The sequence below is a fragment of the Amblyomma maculatum genome, chromosome 10 (assembly GCF_055883805.1).
Source record: "Amblyomma maculatum isolate TAMU_Amacu chromosome 10, ASM5588380v1, whole genome shotgun sequence".
Taxonomy (NCBI): Eukaryota; Metazoa; Arthropoda; class Arachnida; order Ixodida; family Ixodidae; genus Amblyomma; species Amblyomma maculatum.
Genome location: NC_139353.1, coordinates 73364862 through 73382627, shown reverse-complemented (window position 1 = coordinate 73382627; position 17766 = coordinate 73364862).

The following is a 17766-nucleotide window of genomic DNA, read 5'->3' as shown; positions in this document are numbered from 1 at the left end:
TAAAAAATAAAGGACAACTTAACGTTTTGTTCGAACATAAAGCGCAGAACGGAAACTGAAATGTAATATTATTAAAATACTTTTATGGATTATAGAATACTTACAGTAAATAGGTCAATACATCGGTGGTGTCCGTAGCGCCATCTTTGCTACGTTGAATAAGTTAAATTGAATATCGGCGAAGCGTAATTCCGTTAAAGGAGTTTAAAGCGAGGAAAATCGGCGATTGTCTTTGAGAGGAGTCTGCGAACGTAACCTAAAGTTAACATACTCTCACTGAAGGCAGGGATTGATTAGGATGAAGGTAACTGTGTATATGTATAGTATAACCGTTGTCCCACCGTCACATCCTGTCTTTTTTAACGGCTTGTTTTGCTGCTATTCAGAACAAAAAACATCGCATTAGGGAACCTAAAGAAAACACCTCAAAAATATTTTGGTAATTTATTTTAATGTTGTGAATGAAAAACAAAATTAATCGCACATACAGGGATCGAACATGTTTTAGGATTGTGATGTTAACCTATTGCGCCACAGAAGCTTTTTTTCTTTTTCTTCTGACATGGTATTTATTACACGTGGTTATGTACAGCAAGGGTTATGTACACAGACTATTTACAAAGCACTCAGCCGTTGCTGAGCTGCAGAACAAAAAACACACACCTAAAAAGCAGGCAAAGATAAACACCGTGTCACCGACGGAAACCAGTCAGGTTGAAAGTCATTTTCTTCATAAATGTCCATCAGTTGCAACATCATTCTGCTAAAGTGGAATCTAGATTGAACGACAGGTTTAGTGTTGCGATTCAACATGCGTGTCTTCCACAAGGTACGAAGTCCAATATGGATAAACATGTCATAAGTTCATAATCAGATAGTGTAATAGCAAGATACCGAACACTGTATGAATTTAGAACAAAGTCGTTCTTTAGAATTCTTTGCAGCACGTCCTAAAAGAGAATTGCGTCTTTGCAATTAATGAAACAGTGCCCAATTGTTTCAGACACATCACACAGTCGGCAGTTTACAGAAGATACAAAAATATTTTTCCTATAGAGCCATGTGCTAACAAGTAGAGCTTCGGAGTGTAATTTAAAGAAAAATGCTTTCGTGCAAGGAGGAATCTGCATTTTGCGCACCCTCTTTAGAACATCATAGCCCTTAAGACCAAAATATAAAGAAGGATACAGCGGTGGCGTAAAACGCATTGCTATCAAACCCTTGTATGGACTCTTACGTGAAACAGAATATAAGTACTCATTTGAGAACCGTACTGTCTAAAACCGCACCGAAGCATAAACTTCCTGCATAAATCCTAGTAACTATGAGCGGTCAGTAAAATCTGAAGCAACCATTACGCTGGGAAGCAAATTCATGAAATTAAATTAAGGAATGCTCTAATGGTCGGATTGTTCGTGATTGTTAAATTCGTTTTTATTCATCGTACTAAAGATGGCGCGACGGGCGCAACAGGAATGATCAGAGGATTACTGCAAGGAATTTTAATCCAGAAAACTATTTTATTGCATATGCATTTTTGTTTATGTACTGTATTGCATACTCAACAAAACATATATACTTATTGCTGGCTGCCTCTTTTTGAGTTCTGTCTAGGTCATAGGCTCTGCCTCTAACTTTAGAGGTATAGAGTGGGTTCAGTTTTGTTCCCGTAATTTTCTGCACACGCCAGCTACGTTCTCCTTCCCTTGGAATCCGATTCGTTACCCTTAGCCGCCGTTATGCTAATTCAGCACTACATGACCTGCCGATGATCATTTATTCTTGATTTCGACTAGGATGTCAATAACTTGCGTTATTTCTCTGAACCATTCTTCAAGCATTTTATCTTTTACAGTTACACCAAACATTTTCTGTTCCATAGCTCTCTGTATAGCAGGAAGCGGCAGAAAAGTAGACGGGTGGATGAAGTTATGAAGCATGCATACATCAAGTACGTGCAGCTAGTACAGGACTGGGTTAATTGGAGAACGATGATGGAGACTTTCACCTTGCAGTGGATTAAGGCAGGCTGATGACGATGAGGGTGACTATTGTTCAGCAAATAAAATGTTTGTCTAAAATGACATTAGCGCAGAAAGAACGATGTTGCCTCTGTTTCGGCCAAAATTGCCATTGTTATTTCAGACGTATATTAAAGGCCGAAGATTTTTGTGTTCCTGAATATGGCGCGATTCGTTGTAGCCACATGAAATAGTAACGCCCTCTATTCTGGTTAGAATTCTTCTAGTGTGCCTCCCTCACTGAAATTTGCAGACCTATTTATTCCGTACTCATACTGTTTGTCTCAAGGATGAAAAAAGAAAGTGTTTGTTGGCGACATTATGAACGAGTTGTCTACTGGCTTTGATCAATCAAGCTGCGATGCCAGATACGCAGAACTAAATATATTCTCTCCTCGTATGTGGATCCGCAGAACCACGCGCTCTTCGACAGGCCTTGTGCACTTGCAATAGGGCTGCTCCCATGACCACTACCAGCGCTGTGTCCGGGATCGGGTCCAGCTGCGGTACTTTCTCGTACTGCCAAACGGTTTTGCCGATGCACATGAGAGCATTGGCTGCGTAAAAAGAAAGGGCGTTTTGGACCTTGAAGCATAGCTGTGGCAGTCATTTCAGCCTTTCTGTACGAAAGAAGAGGCAGTGGCATCCTCACGGCGGAATACTCCGAACTCATTCATATCATAAATGGCTTGATAAAAGAGATCTTAGGGCGGTAGGGTAGTGAGGTCGGCTGGAAATATGAATCTCTGGCCTGTTACTCCAAGCTACAGAGGCGGAACCGAAGGAATAGATTAGTGATGAGTAATTGCGAATTGAGCGGAACACGAAAAAGTTAGTAGGGGTGTCTTTGTTAAACTAAATATTAGTGCGAAAACACAATAAGGCGTTGTTCAAGCTGTTCATTCACCTCAAATAGTGAATGTTTAACCATTTAACCCTACTTAAACCTGGTTACAGTGAGCGTACATATGCGTTAATGTGGCTGAATAGTTTAGGAGCTCGGGTAGAGAATCCGAGTACTCAAGTTCCAAAATCAACCAGTTCAAATCGATTCCGACGGTTTTTGCTAATGTGAAAGCATAACAAGAGATCATGGACAATTGCTGTTCAATAATATGCCCCACCACTCACTCTGTTGTCTGATGAACTGTAAATACTGCTCGGAGAGAATAATGTGTGAAGACGCTATGCCGACCCCAGTTTGAATAACCCGCGCAAGGTCACGTGGTTGTGACCTCACAAAACAGCTTAGCCAATCAGAGAGGCGACACAAATAAGATCGGTGAAGACTCTAGGTCCGTGCTGGCGAGCGTGCTTTTGCGCTGTTTGTACAACTGTTGGCATCAGAATCTCAAGTCTCGACTTGAGTCATTCAAATAAAATCTTGAAAAAATCCATATTGTTTGGAGAGCTTGTCACTCTCCGGCCAATCGTCTGTCGGCAAATTCTTCTAAAGTGGCCTCTTGTCTGACGAATTCAAAGAAGCGGCCTGCGTTAGTCATTCGCGCGCATACACCGGGCACACCACTAGAACACGCTCCGCATATTCTGTGCTGCCACTAGTGGAACTTTCCGGTGAATCTGCTCTTGCAACAAAGTGTAAGCACTGGCACGTCAAGTACTCGCCGAATATACTGAAACATGATAGATAGAAAAAGATTAAGCTGTGCGAGAACTTTTTTGCTGTACCTATTTATTCAATAACGCGAGAACGGAGACCTTTGCAAAAAAATTGAGTAGAAATTGAAGAGGAAAAGAGGCGGTCGTTATGATTGAAGAATGAAAGAAGCCGAAAATGGTCTAGCACAAAAAAACTTTGATAATTTACAAAATTTATTTTTAGATAATAGCCTTATTAGTTCTGCATTGAATTTAGGGTGAAAGATAATTGCAAACTAGATAGAAAAATAACGCGCCGATGGTGGAAACCTAACGCGTGCCCTCCGAATATCGCGTCCGGTGGTCATGCCAACTGGGATTTATCGATGGGTGTCTAGCCTTCTACTTTCCTGAGTATTAATGTTGCCAGTAACAGAGCCTTGAAAATGTTCACCAGTGCCACCCTTCCTTAGCGGTCGATGTGTAACTTTCTGGGTTACCGCGAGTGTGACGTGATCGACAGGGAAGGCGGTAGCTTAGCTAGAACACACTTGCGCTATCTATGCATTCTGGACTGCTAGTACTTAGACACTTGCCAGGTATTAACCAGAAAACTGAAAGGAAAATGAGGGACTCCTCATCATACACGAATGAAACAAGCAAATTATCCGCAAGGCCAAAGAATGCGTAAGAGATTATTTGTTTATTGGCTATTGACCAGAATTAGCACCTTAACCAAGTTAGGTTAAAATATTGAAATACAAAGTAGAAGAAAAAACAATGCTCGATAGTGGGAACAGAACTCGTGACTTGGAAATATCGAGTCGCGTTCTCTTACTAACTGAGCGTTTTACTTTCTTGACAAAAAAAAAAAAAAAAAAAAACGAAGCGTGTGGGCGTTTTTTTTCTTCCTTTCCCGTCCTTGACTTAAGAATTCACGTACATAAAGATATAAAAAATAACAAACGCTAGCGCTCTTGCACTGCATGAAAATGAAAAGGGTGAGATATTAAGGGAGCCAAGGCAAAACAAACTTCCATATCAGTGCGCATTTGTTTACAGATACGTGGAAGCCAGCGAGTTATTCTGTTGATAATGTTTATTCACGAGCATTGTTCGGACGCTTCTCCAATGCCAAGGTCTATACTGAATTGTTCTAAAACGCTATTCTGGGAGACTAAGGAGACAAAACAAAAGCCCCAAGCTACTTTCTTTCTCTCAATGGCTGCACTGAATCTGTATGAACCACCGCTTTTTTTTGTGCTCGTCGCTCGTCGCTCGTTCTCGCTCATGGCTGGGCTTCTTGGTACTGGCCTCGTTAAAACCGATTGCACATCAATATCCATGTGATGTCTTAAGGTATGTGATAGTCGTTTTTTGTTGTGAGAAAAATGAAAGTCGTAGTATAGAGACTTCCTACATCGGTGTCTACTGCTGAGTTGAGTTGATGCGCTGTCACACCCACGTGATGGAATGCCACTAAGCGAAATTCACCATACCGTTCCATACATAAACAGCAACGAACACAAAAAATCTCAACTCGAAGCCGAAATGAGCACCTTCGAGATATAAAGCCGCGATTCATCTTCCTGGACCAAACTTTGCCTGCCGGGTGTAAAGAAAAACGTTTTATTGTCGCTTACGGAATTCCTTTGACAACATGCGTTCCTGTTTAGCTTAAAAGAGGTCAAGTGCGTACTCCTACAAGCCTGAAAGATTGCCATGGACCCTATATTACCGGACCGAAGCAGAGCTTAGCTCGTATGTGTTCGAAGGTGTGCATAGTCCAGGCCTGAATCCGTGTTTCAGAGAGCTCCCTTGCGTTAGTTGTATAAATATGATGACATAAATCTTGTTTCTCTAACTTAAAATCTACGCTCGAATGCAGTGACTCTTCGTGACCCTATGGACCATGTCACGCTACGCTTTCCGGTCTCTCACTATATTCCTAACATCACATAACTTCATCTGCAACGCCTCGAGGATGCCATCTAACCATCGCGTTCGCAGCCTACCCCTTCTCCTGCGACTCCTCTCTCCTCATCAGATGACCAACGTAGCTGAGCTTTAACTTTAGAATTTGACCCTGCAATGAGCATTCAGGGTTTATGGTCGACAATATCGACTGATTTGATCTTCTGGCAGTCCAAGGAACTCTCAAGAGTCTTCGCCAGCACCACAATTCAAACGCGTCAATTCTTCGCCGGCAGCCTTCTTCACAGTCCAACTCTCGCATCCATACATCACTACTGGAAAGATCATAGCACGAGTTATACGGATCTTGGTTGGCAGACTAAGGTTTCCGCTATTTACTAAGCGGTCAAGGCTAGCCATGGCTCTCTTTCCCAGAAGCAGGCGTGTCCTAATTTCATGGCTGCAGTCTCGTTCCGGGGTGATCTTGGAGCCCAAGTAGAGAAAATCTATCACAGCTTCCACTTCTTGTCCCTTGATGCTCCAGGACTTGATAGGGCAAGATGCCATGATCTTTGTCTTTTTATTGTTCAGTTTAAGCTCAAAGCTAGCTTTAGCAGGATAAAAAAAGAAGTTCAATCTTCATCGGTTAAAACCAACTGATTTTTTTTAGCCCAAAGCGCTCACTAAATCTCAGCCCCATGTAAATGAATGGCGTTTCGATGGAGGCGAAACGAAGAGGCGTCCGTGTGCTGTGCGATGTCAGCGCATCCCCAGGTGGTCGAAATTACTCCGTAGCCCTCCACTACGGCTCCTATCTCTCTCTGTCCACTTTCACTCCCACCTTTCTTCCTTCCCTTACGGCGCGGTTCAGGTGTCCACAGCTACAAGTGTGACAGATACTGCGCCTTTCCCTTCCTGTGAACCCCTTATTATTATTATTATTATTATTATTATTATTATTATGTAAATGAATGGCACTCCGCCTTTAGTGCAGTCATTGGCAGCTAAGTTTATTATACGCGTTCGTATGGTGCATTGTGCTGAGCGCTGCCTGATCCTCTTGCTTCGGATTTTGTTGTATGTACATCCACATTGTACGAGGTTTATATACTTGTGTTATGACAATAAATGTGACGTCGCCCATTCGTGAGAAAGTAATTTCAGAGAGTCATTGCTTTAGGAACAACATTGGTTTGCTAAATATAATGAGAATATTTATCTGTTGTTCAACAAAAAAACAAATGAAATCCCCACTTTCATGTGTATAGGCGCATCTCTAACATTGTAATTTTAATGCCAGCAAAATACAACGAATGTTTTCTTAGCGAAAACGGAGCTCAGTCCCAGACGTCCTTCACTGTATGTAGGGATCTAGATCCGGAGAAATTCGATGACGGGTTTGGGACTCAATCATCCTTTTTGCGGTATCAAATCCCATTGTTTTTACTGGACATTTTGTCCGAGAAAACTACACTTACTGCACCAAAAACACTTTCTTCGGAGGAGAAAGGCTCGGGCAATCTCAGCACGTGAGTTAAAACTTCCGCTTATAAAGCATGTCTTTATAGAGAGATATGTTCTGAAAATGTATTTTTAAACCTTACGTTTCATTGTGGGTGCTTTCGGTTGTGGTAACCTTATCACAATTAAAAAGCCTTGGCTTTTAAAGGCTTTGAACTGTCTGTAAGCAGATATTGTTTCTGTGCGGAAAAATATCTGTCGTTCCATTTTGTAGAAAAAAATAGATTTAATGGTACATTTTCAAATTTGTCGTTTAAGGTCGTCAACAGTGCATCTTTTCTCGAGTTTTCTTTTTGTGTGTGTTTGTGTTTCCTACAGTTTCGGGCAGCCGGCCCTCGAGGCGCGCGGGCGGAGCGGCACCCGTACCTAGGGAGGGGGGGGCTTTGTCTTGTTTTTGGGTTACAGTGTGAAGTGTCCCTGCTTGTGCGCGTTATCTGTTTTGTGTCTTTCTTGAGGGGCGAGGGGTCTCGCGCATTGAAAGGCACTCTGCCGTTCTGTGTTTGGCCTGGTGGTTAGCGCGCCAGGCTCCGAACGCCGTCGGCGGACCCCGTCGAGCGTCCGTTTGGTGTTGTTTTTTATTTTGTATGTGTAAAGCGCGGTCGTAAATCTCGTGCGCGTCCTCGAGAGTGGAATGCCAGTGGTGGAAAGGCCGGGGTTGGGACGCTTCGGCGACCTGGACCTCGGCTACGATTTTCCACGAATCTGTGTGAACGGGGGGGGACACCAAGGACGTTTTCACGGAAACGGAAAGCGCGCGAAAACGACGAGGTGCGATGGGTGGCCCGGGGAGTTGCGGCCCGAGGGAAGGAGAAGATGGACGTTCTCCCGTACGCTCGCTTGGGACGACGGACTGTCCTAAGCCGGAGGGCGACCCAACTCTGTGTTTTATTTGTTCTTTCTCTCAACTGTGCTGTGTTTGTTCATCAATCCGACCTATTATTTTAATTAAATCGCTTTGTTAATTTAATTCGGCCCATTGAAATTCTTTCGGCGAAGCAAGGAGACGGGACCGTAAACAAGAAGAAAAAAAAAAAGGAACTTCAAGAAACATCAAAAAGAAGTTTACTGGCGCAGCCGACGACCGGATCACCGTCTCCCGTCAGCCTTCGGCGATCACAAAACAGCTTGTTCAGCAGGAAGACTGCCGGGCCGATGGACAGCGCCTGAGGAGGAGGTCTCCGTCGAAAGAAGGCAGCACGAGAAGACAGCAACATTGTGGCCGACGGACCGAGCCATCACTTGAGATCGACGAACCGACACTGAAGCTAAGGAGTTAGCGGCGCAGCATCGAAAGACTCCCAGCTGGTGGCCAACGGATTGAGCCTTCACTGCGCGTAAGGTGCGAGCCGCCCACCAGCGAACGACGCCACGCATCACGGCCAAAGGACCGAGCCAGCGGTGTTCAGCGCATCAATGACCTGAATTAAAGCGCACCAGCCAAGTGATCAGGCAGCGAAAGTGATATCTGCCGCTAATGGACTAGCGGTGGACTTTCGTGTTCCGAGTGTTACATCGCGCATTGGCAGCGGAGAGGAAGCCAGAGCGCAAGAACGGCAGACGATGCGGTAGTCGGGGAGGATACGCCAGCGGAAAGGTGAGTGGCCCTTATGCTGGTCCTCGGAACCCACTGGTGCCGTGCGTTTTTTGACGAGTAACAGGAATCGTGCATGATACTGCGTAGCGGTGCAGTAGTCACGAAAATCAGTGGGGAGGAGAGCGGAAGTGATAGCGGAGTTTCAAGAGCAGAGGAGGCGACAGGGGCAGGCAAAATGATGGGAACAAAAGGATCAGCAGGAGAAGATAAAAGCGGTGGCGGAACTCCCGATTCAGCTATGCGACGGCTGGAAATGGAGCTGGAGCTTAGGAAGACCACACTGCTCATTGAGCGAGAAAAAACACGTCAGTTAGAGCTGCGAAGTGGCGGACCACAGGGCTCGCTAACAGATGGTAAGCTGACACGCGAGGAATCACCGGCGCATTTCGCAAAACGGCTCAAGAGTTTACTGACTACAATTCCAACTGATCCAGAGGTTCCAGTGTGGCTCGAGGGAATCGAGGGCATTTTTCGTTCTTATAAGGTGCCTGAAGAGGTTAGAAGCCATTTAGTTTTGCCTCTGGTGACTGCGAGAATCCCACACCTCTTTTCTAAACTTTCAACCGAGGAGCTCGACAGTTACGATCTGGTAAAAAAGACGATTCTGTCCGAGCTGCGTCTGTCGCCAGGTGACTACCTCAGGCAGTTCCGCAATGCGCTTCCGGCTCGTGACGAGACCTGGCAGCACTTCGCGTCGCGAACTGAGAGCTACTATGCTTTTTACATGGCGGCGCGGGGGATCAAAACGCTAGAGGACCTGATTGCACTGCACGTGGCTGACTAGATGAAGCAGACACTGAGCACTGAGGCGTATAAGTACGTGAAACGAGAGGAGGGGGACGGTTGGGTGAGGCCACATGAGATAGCGAGGTTGGTGGAGGCTTTTGAGGATTGCGAAGGTAAGGGGTCGGGAAGGAAGCAAACAGTTGCAGGCAGAATCCTCTCTGGCAAACAACAAGCAACTTTGCATAAGTCCGGCCTAGCTGCGCAGGAAAAGTCAGGCTCCTCTAAATCCCCAGCGTGCTTCATTTGCAACGGACCACATTTCGCTCGCTCTTGCCCTTAAAAACCAGCAACTTGTGACGCGCATAAGAAAATCGTGAACAGAGTAGCGCAAGAAAGATTTAACGCTGTCGACAACTATGACAGCGGAGTGGTCGGACGGGGAACGACCCGCCACTTTCTGCCTTGCGGGGAGCCATCGGGGAAGGATGGCCTCGCGTCACTAGAATACGTCGACTTGAGATGCGCCGAGACGGTTCTGAGGGCCCTGATCGACACGGGTGCAGAGATAACGGTGATTAAAGAGGGCGCCATACCGAGCGACCAGGTGGAGGTGTTGGGCATCCATACCACTAGTGGGAGCTTTTGGTACTGAAGTGGTAGCCAGGCTCGCTAGAGTGCCGCTAAGCTTAGCAGTAGATCGGGGTCGGCAGATCAGAGAGAGTGCATCGCTGTTGTGCGCCGTAACGAGTGAGCGGGCTTCCAAGGAAGCAGACTGCCTGCTTTCTGAAGACGCTTGGCACACGCTGGAACAACAGGCACGCAGCGGCGGTTGCGAGGTGCCTGATATGAGAACACAGGCGTCCGTCACCTTGGACGCAGGTAGCGGTGAGGGAGGTAGAACCTCGCTCATTGGTAAACGCCAAGAGGGACCGGAGACCGGAGGAGGTTATTGGAAGCGCAGAAGAAAGATGTGGCGGAAAACTGAGAGTGCCATAGTAAGTAGGGGTAGGCAGCGGCAAAATAAAACATGCGCATGCAAATCATCGGTACCTCTATCATGGCGCAGCAGGCCACCAGAGCTGTCGCCACCCACTGTGGTTTCCGAGGGCAGGCATGGGGACCACTCTGAAAAATGTTTTCATGTCGGACGCGTTTGCACGCTTCCGTGCTAGATACCTCGCATGCGGCGGGGGCTCTTAGTAGTATCTAATTGTGAAAGTGGCGTTTTGTTTCTTTTTTTGTGCGTTGTAATGACGTTGTGACGACCTTTGTGTTATTTATCGTGTGCAACAACCAGTGAGGTTGTTGCAACGATCTTAGGAGGGGCGTGTAAGGTCGTCAACAGTGCATGTTTTCTCGAGTTTTCTTTTTGTGTGTGTTTGTGTTTCCTGCCGTTTCGGGCAGCCGGCCGGCGAGGCGCGCGGGCGGAGCGGCGCCCGTACCAAGGGAGGGGGTTAAAAAAGTTAAATTGGTTCACAGGAAGGGAAAGGCACAGTAACTGTCACACTTGCTCTGTGGACACCCGAACCGCGCCGTAGGGGAAGGGAGGAAGGTGGGAATGAAAGTGGAAAGAGAGAAAGAGGAGCCGTAGTGGAGGGCTACGGAATAATTTCGACCACCTGGGGATCTTTAACGTGCGCTGACATCGCACAGCACACGGACGCCACTTCGTTTCGCCTCCATCGAAACGCAGCCGCCGCGGTCGGGTTCGAACCCGGGAACTCCGGCACAGTAGTCGGGCGTCTTACCACTGCACCACCCCGGCGGGGCAGGGAGGGGGGACCTTTTTCTTGTTTTTGTGTTACAGTGTGAAGTGTCCCTGCTTGTGCGCGTTATCTGTTTTGTGTCTTTCTTGAGGGGCGAGGGGTCTCGCGCATTGAAAGGCACTCTGCCGTTCTGTGTTTGGCCTGGTGGTTAGCGCGCGAGGCTCCGAACGCCGTCGGCAGACCTCGTCGAGCGTCCGTTTGGTGTTGCTTTTATTTTGTATGTGTAAATCGCGGTCGTAAATCTCGTGCGCGTCCTCGAGAGTGGAATGCCAGTGGTGGAAAGGCCGGGGTTGGGACGCTTCGGCGAACTGGACCTCGGCTACGATTTTCCACGAATCTGTGCGAACGGGGGGGACACCAAGGACGTTTTCACGGAAACGGAAAACGCGATAAAACGACGAGGTGCGATGGGTGGCCCGGGGAGTTGCGGCCCGAGCGAAGGAGAAGACGGACGTTCTCCCGTACGGTCGCTTGGGACGACGGACTGTCCTAAGCCGGAGGGCGACCCAACTCTGTTTTATTTGTTCTTTCTCTCAACTGTGCTGTGTTTGTTCATCCATCTGACCTATTAGCTTAATTAAATCAGTTTGTTAATTTAATTCGGCCATTGAAATTCTTTCGGCGAAGCAAGGAGACGGGACCATTACCAACGAGAAGAAGAAAAAAAAAGGAACTTCAAGAACCATCAAAAAGAAGTTGACTTCGTCTATCCATATCGCGATGAGATGTGACTGTATAAATTCGAGAACTGGTTACAAATGCTTAGATTGAAGGCAACCGAAAGGAAGTGATTGAGCTGAAATTAAAATTGCTTGCAATTTGGACAGGTCAGGAATTAGTGTAGGCCATTCAGAATATAAGACGACCACGCTTTGTTGAGTTACAAATGCTCTTTGGTTTGTTCTGAGTAAAAATGGATTAAAGTGAATGTTCGGTGAGAACGGGAGGCATCCGACAATCTAGGTTTGCTCAACTCTTAAACAAATATGCTTAAAAAACTTAACACGCAGGAGAAATTTCTTCTCTTTAAAAATGCAAAATATCCCTGCGAGGTGAGCAAAAAATGCCTCCTTGCATGTGCTGGTGTTCAACATTTTGGAATGTGCAGCCGGTCATTTTTATTATGAATTCTTTGTTGCATTTGAACACGTACTCGTAATTTTCCATCGCCTTTTCTTCTTCGCCGTCACGAGTGCTTGCAGCCACTGTCTTTTTTTAATGGTTTTATTTTGTGCAACTGTTCGGCTCTGCACGTGCATGAAATTTCTAATCTTAACCTGTGCTAACTCTAAGCGTCCTCGTTTTTGGATCTACCAGACTAGTCTAAACAAAATAATTAAGTATATAGATCCTTGCGACAAGGCGCCTTTGCAGGCGAGGGTCAATGTGATACATGATACCTTACTGCTGCTGCCATGTGGGTGCTTACTGGGGCGTAATGAACAGTGTGCGCAAAGGCTTCTTTACTGAGTGCCTTCGTTGTGCCGTTGCTTGTGCATGCATTTAACAAGACATCGATTGCAGCAGTTGCTTTGTTGGTGCAGGACGGATTAGATCTAAAATTTTGTTGTAGAACTGCCGGCTGTGGCCTCTTCTGATAATCAAATAGATCATTAGGAATGCTGTGTTATATTTTGGGATTTAAATATCTCGCCGTTTAAAATATATTTGATCGTTTCTCTTTCAGAAAATACTGCTCAAAATGCAAATGATGGTAAACAAGTTTGTTACTCCGGCTAGAGTATTCGTTTTAGGTAAGTGCGTCGTGCAGTGCAAATAGTACCAACTTTGGTCTGCATAGTATCTGGTTGAAATGGTTACGGTCTAAACTATCTAAATAAATGCTAGCATGACGATTTTAGCTCTTTCCATAGCATGAGAAAAGTGACACATTTAAAAAAAAATCTTATTAGAGATCTTCAAGCAAAAATGTGTGAAGTGCCAAAAAAGCGCGAAATATATAAACATGACCTAACCAAATGTTCTTTCTGAAAGTAATTCAAAAGAAATACTTGAGGTGAAATTTCTTCAGATGTCACCGTAGAAACACATACACACACATTCAAAATATGGGCGAAATTGATTTTACACTAATCTTTCTTCGAAGATATGAAAGCACTGTGGAAATTGAAAAAAAAAAGTTTCACAATTGTTTGGAAGCTAGACCACTCTAGGATAGAACGGAAACATATCAGCTAAAGTTTCTTTCCTTTGACTCTAAATAAGGACTGGTTTCGGCGTGTCCCAATATATATACTTTTGTAATATTGCTAGATATATATTGTTTCCAACATTAAGCGATTTATATCTCTCGAAAATGCAAGAAACTGGCGATTTAGAGGAATGTGGACAAATATATACACATATATATATGCATGCATAATGCAGTTAATAATGTCACTGAAATATTTGTGTTAGTCCACAGTCACAAACAATCAGCAACAACCTTCGACAATGACGACATTTCTTCGTATTGACGAACCAGCTCGGTTGATATATTGCTATGACGGAAGACGTAAGCGGTATTTGGCTTATCGAATGGATTCTCGACAAGCCAAATAGGCTGGGGTTAAAATCAGTTTGCGTGATTACTGATCACCGCTTCGGCAATCTGTAGCGAACAATTCTATGCAGGTTACTTGAACAAATGTCAGAAAAATGAAATGAAAACTTAAGTGGCCATCTTCCATCTTCTTGTCACTCATCCATGTTTGTCAAAGCTAGTGTGTTCCGATTCCAAATTATGTACTAACTTCCCGCAATCGTCGTCTATTGCGAACAACATTTGCTCGACGCCGCTTGCTTAACCTCAGCCACTACTCCTAACCTTTTATCGCTACTTGCCTCGGCTTATGACATCCTCCTTTTCCTTCCTGGCCACTAACTATGACACGGCAGCATTACTTTCTCCTTAATCTCTAAAAGGGTCGCAAAAGACGATAAGAAGCTGGAACGGCAGTTCAAAATGTGCCCTCCGCAATAAAAACAATGCCAAAGACAACATCTAGAATAACATCATTTCTCTCTGGGATATTTCTGATGCGTTCATATATGGCACAAAGAGAGTGCCGAAATAATTATTATAGTCACCTTCTTGTGTTTCAGTGGCCGTCGCCTTGTTTTGCGTGGCTGGGGTTGATGGCCACAACTGGAGGCCAGACGAACGGCGACACTCTGTGAGGAATGCAGGAGAGGGTAGACAAAGCGATAGAAGCTGGTATCACTACAGTGTGGAACTAACGCTCAAGGTGCAGCCATGCATGCAAAAGTTTCTTATAAATGATATTGGTTAAATATTATTTTTCTTTAAGTGTGGGGGGGGGGGGGGGGTGTTGCACGAAGGCGCAATAAGATGTTAGTCTGATATGTGTGACAAGTTCGCAGGACGCCTCCTGGTTATGTGAATCTAGAAGCCAGTCATTGCTTTACGCTCTTGCAATTATTAAGAACACAAACTTCTTCGTGGCGTAAAAGTAGCGCCCTGTCTCTCAGCCGAGGGACATAGGTCTGGGGGCAGTATCGACAAGCGAAAATTTGATTTGAGCGAAATTTCTTATTGGTTTCACCGCGCTAACACATTGAACGACAGAAAAGAGATAATCAACGCAGGATTACACTGTATAGGGGGCTATATGAATTGTCATTGTCAAAATTTTTGAATGTGAAATGTGAACGAGTGAGGGATCGTGCAGTCGAGATGCTAACAGGTTTCAAGCTTTTGTCGCTTCTGGTATAAAGAAAGCCCCTGCTTCAAGCCTTGAAGCGGTTTTTTGCCGCAAAAACGAATAAGCCGAACATCTCATTCCGCACAATTGTTTCGGAGCGCTACACTTGGCTGCATACATTATCAGGATACCTACAAAAGCACCTTATCGCCATAACATCGGTTCCTACAAAATAACTCAGTGACTTGCTTCGGATTCAGCATTGATACTGAGGATTTATATTACTCCTACCCCATGACATGCTTTTTAACACCGTGAAGTACTGCATCACACTAATAAAAGACGAAGTAGATTTCACTGGTCGCAGTGGTGTCACAGCTGAAGCCTTCCTAGATTTGGTGTCATTTTACTTGCACTCAACACTCGTAGAATGGAGGGGAACTATATTTTTGCAAAAAACAGGGGGTATACATCTGTATGTGTAGCCCCAATTAACAGTAGCATTTTTCTTGCGAATGTAGATGTGGCGATTGGTGAAAACCTGAACGGTCTTGCGTTTAAAATCTGGAGATATTTAGATGACTATCTTGTGCTAGCTAATAAGGGGGGAACTGCTGAGCGTGTGATTGATGTGATGAAGGCTTTTAAAAAAAGTGCTATGGGTTTGTATAGTGGGTGGAACAGCGCGAAAAGACGAAACACACAAGAAGAGACGCACAAAAAACGAGCGCTGACTCGCAACTAATTGTTTACTAGGAAGAAAGCGGATTCTTATACAAAAATATTTTTTGTATAAGAATCCGCTTTCATCCTAATGAAAAATTGTACCAACTCGCCCAACTGTCCATCCTACTTTTATGCGTTTGTACTTCACATTTGAAATACCCGAAAATTGCGAACTTTAGATTCTACATCTCGGCTTAAAGTCTGAGGAGTGCCACACTTGTTGCGTAAGTCGCGCTCAAAAAAAAAAAAAAAGAAAATCGTTAAATTTTGCTTCAGGGCATTATAAACTTGTAAAACACGGCATAGCCCTCTCTTGTCATCGGTCTGCTCTAGAGAAGGCCTGCTCCCACTCCATAGAAAAAGGTGTTTCCCTGCAGGTGGAACGATTTACAGCGCCAGGTTTTCCGCTCTCTGGTATAAAGCATGAATGTGAGAGACTAATTGCCCTCTTCGGGGGTCTCTGAACTGCCATCGCAGGATAACGATCGGGGCATATGAAATCGGTGGCCGTTCCTTATGTGCATGGCATGGCGCATAATCTGAGATATGTGGCTCGACGCTTCAATATTGATGTGGTATGCTCAGCAACCCTAATGCTTCAACGCCTGTGGGCCTTGACAGGGAGAAAAATCGAGGAACGAAAGAATAAAGTGCAACCCTTCAAGTGTTCAGTGCGGCATAGATTAAGATTTTTGGATTGCGTGCGGTCGATGGTGCATCAGATTTCTCTCACGTGCCAAAAGGTGCATATCGGACAAACCGAACGGCGTTAAAATATTCGCCTGAAAAACATCAGAAGCCATCGTCAGATGTGTCAAAACACTGTTCTGAGTGCTGAAAGAAATAAAATAGTGAATGTAAGGCGATTTTTGAGAATAACGAAGTACTGTACCGGCATCGTGATCGGCGCACAAGGGAAATTATGGAAGCTTTCTTCATCAGCAAAAAAATAAACAGTGAATCAGGCAGCCCTCAATTGAGTTGCATGATTCTGAGATCTAGTTCTTAGGCAACACTCAATGTGCCTTGTGTTATGCAGATAGCCCCCTATACAGTTCAATCCTGCGTTGATTATCTCTCTTGTCCACTGGACATGCGCTGCGTTTCTGGGCGTTTTATATATGTGTCTTCCTTCGGAATAAATGTTAGTTGCGAGAAAACGCCTGTGTTGTGTACTTCCTCCTCCGTCGTCTCTGTTGGCGCTGTATATTTCCCCAAGAAGAAAGCATCAGTTACCCGTAGTTACAAAGTACCTATGTAGAGCAGTCTTCAACAACAAACACCGAGGAATCAGACCTGTAATTCTCCGTTTTCAGCGGAAGTACTATGAATTAAACATACTTTATAAACTTCCACCTATGGTCCGCAGTCGCGACCAACTACCTGCATGGTATAGTATCTCCTCTGTATGTAACGTCACACTAACACAATATCAAAAAGAATAGCCACCGCTTGAACATATACTACAAGAGTTCCTGGCCTTAGATGAAAGAATGACAACCACCGTACATTCTGTGCAGAGCGCCCTAAGTCAGATTTCTATATTGGTTGTGGCGTAGAAGACAAACTCGAAAAACATTTAGGTTATGTCAAGAGTTCGTCAGAATACTAAAATGTTTTTCGGAGAAGCAGTCTCAATTCAGGTGTGTCACGAGCCTTTGGAGTTCACCCTCCAACCATGAGTGACTAAATAAATAAAAAAAATACCAGGGACTTTAGCGATTGAAGAAGTGAAAGGCGAAAGCCTTAGTGCCGCATTCTGCTACGCAACTGCCCCAATTAGTAATTAAGTAATTATTATTACGTGTGGAATAGTTTATTCCTTAAACAATTACCTATAATTATTAGTTAATTAATGATTTGCTTAATTTGTCATGAATCTGTAATTAATTATTAGCTTATTATTTAGTATAAATGATTGACATAAGGCCATTATAAGGGACTTATTCGCGCATGCTATGGTTTTGCTCTGTGATTGGTCGAGGCCTATATGACGTCATCCCGCCTCGGCCATTCAGAACGCTGCAAAAGCGGGAAACATTTTGTCGACGACAGCATGAACCATTAAAGGCTTTAGCCTTAAAATATCCTAAGTCACTTTACCATTCAGAGTTCAACAGTACAGCATCAATACGGAGAGAACAAGAGAGATGGACACAAACAGCGCTCATGTTTGCGTTCGTCTCTTTTGTTCTGTCAATGTTGCTGCCGCGCTTTGGACATCAGAATGATGA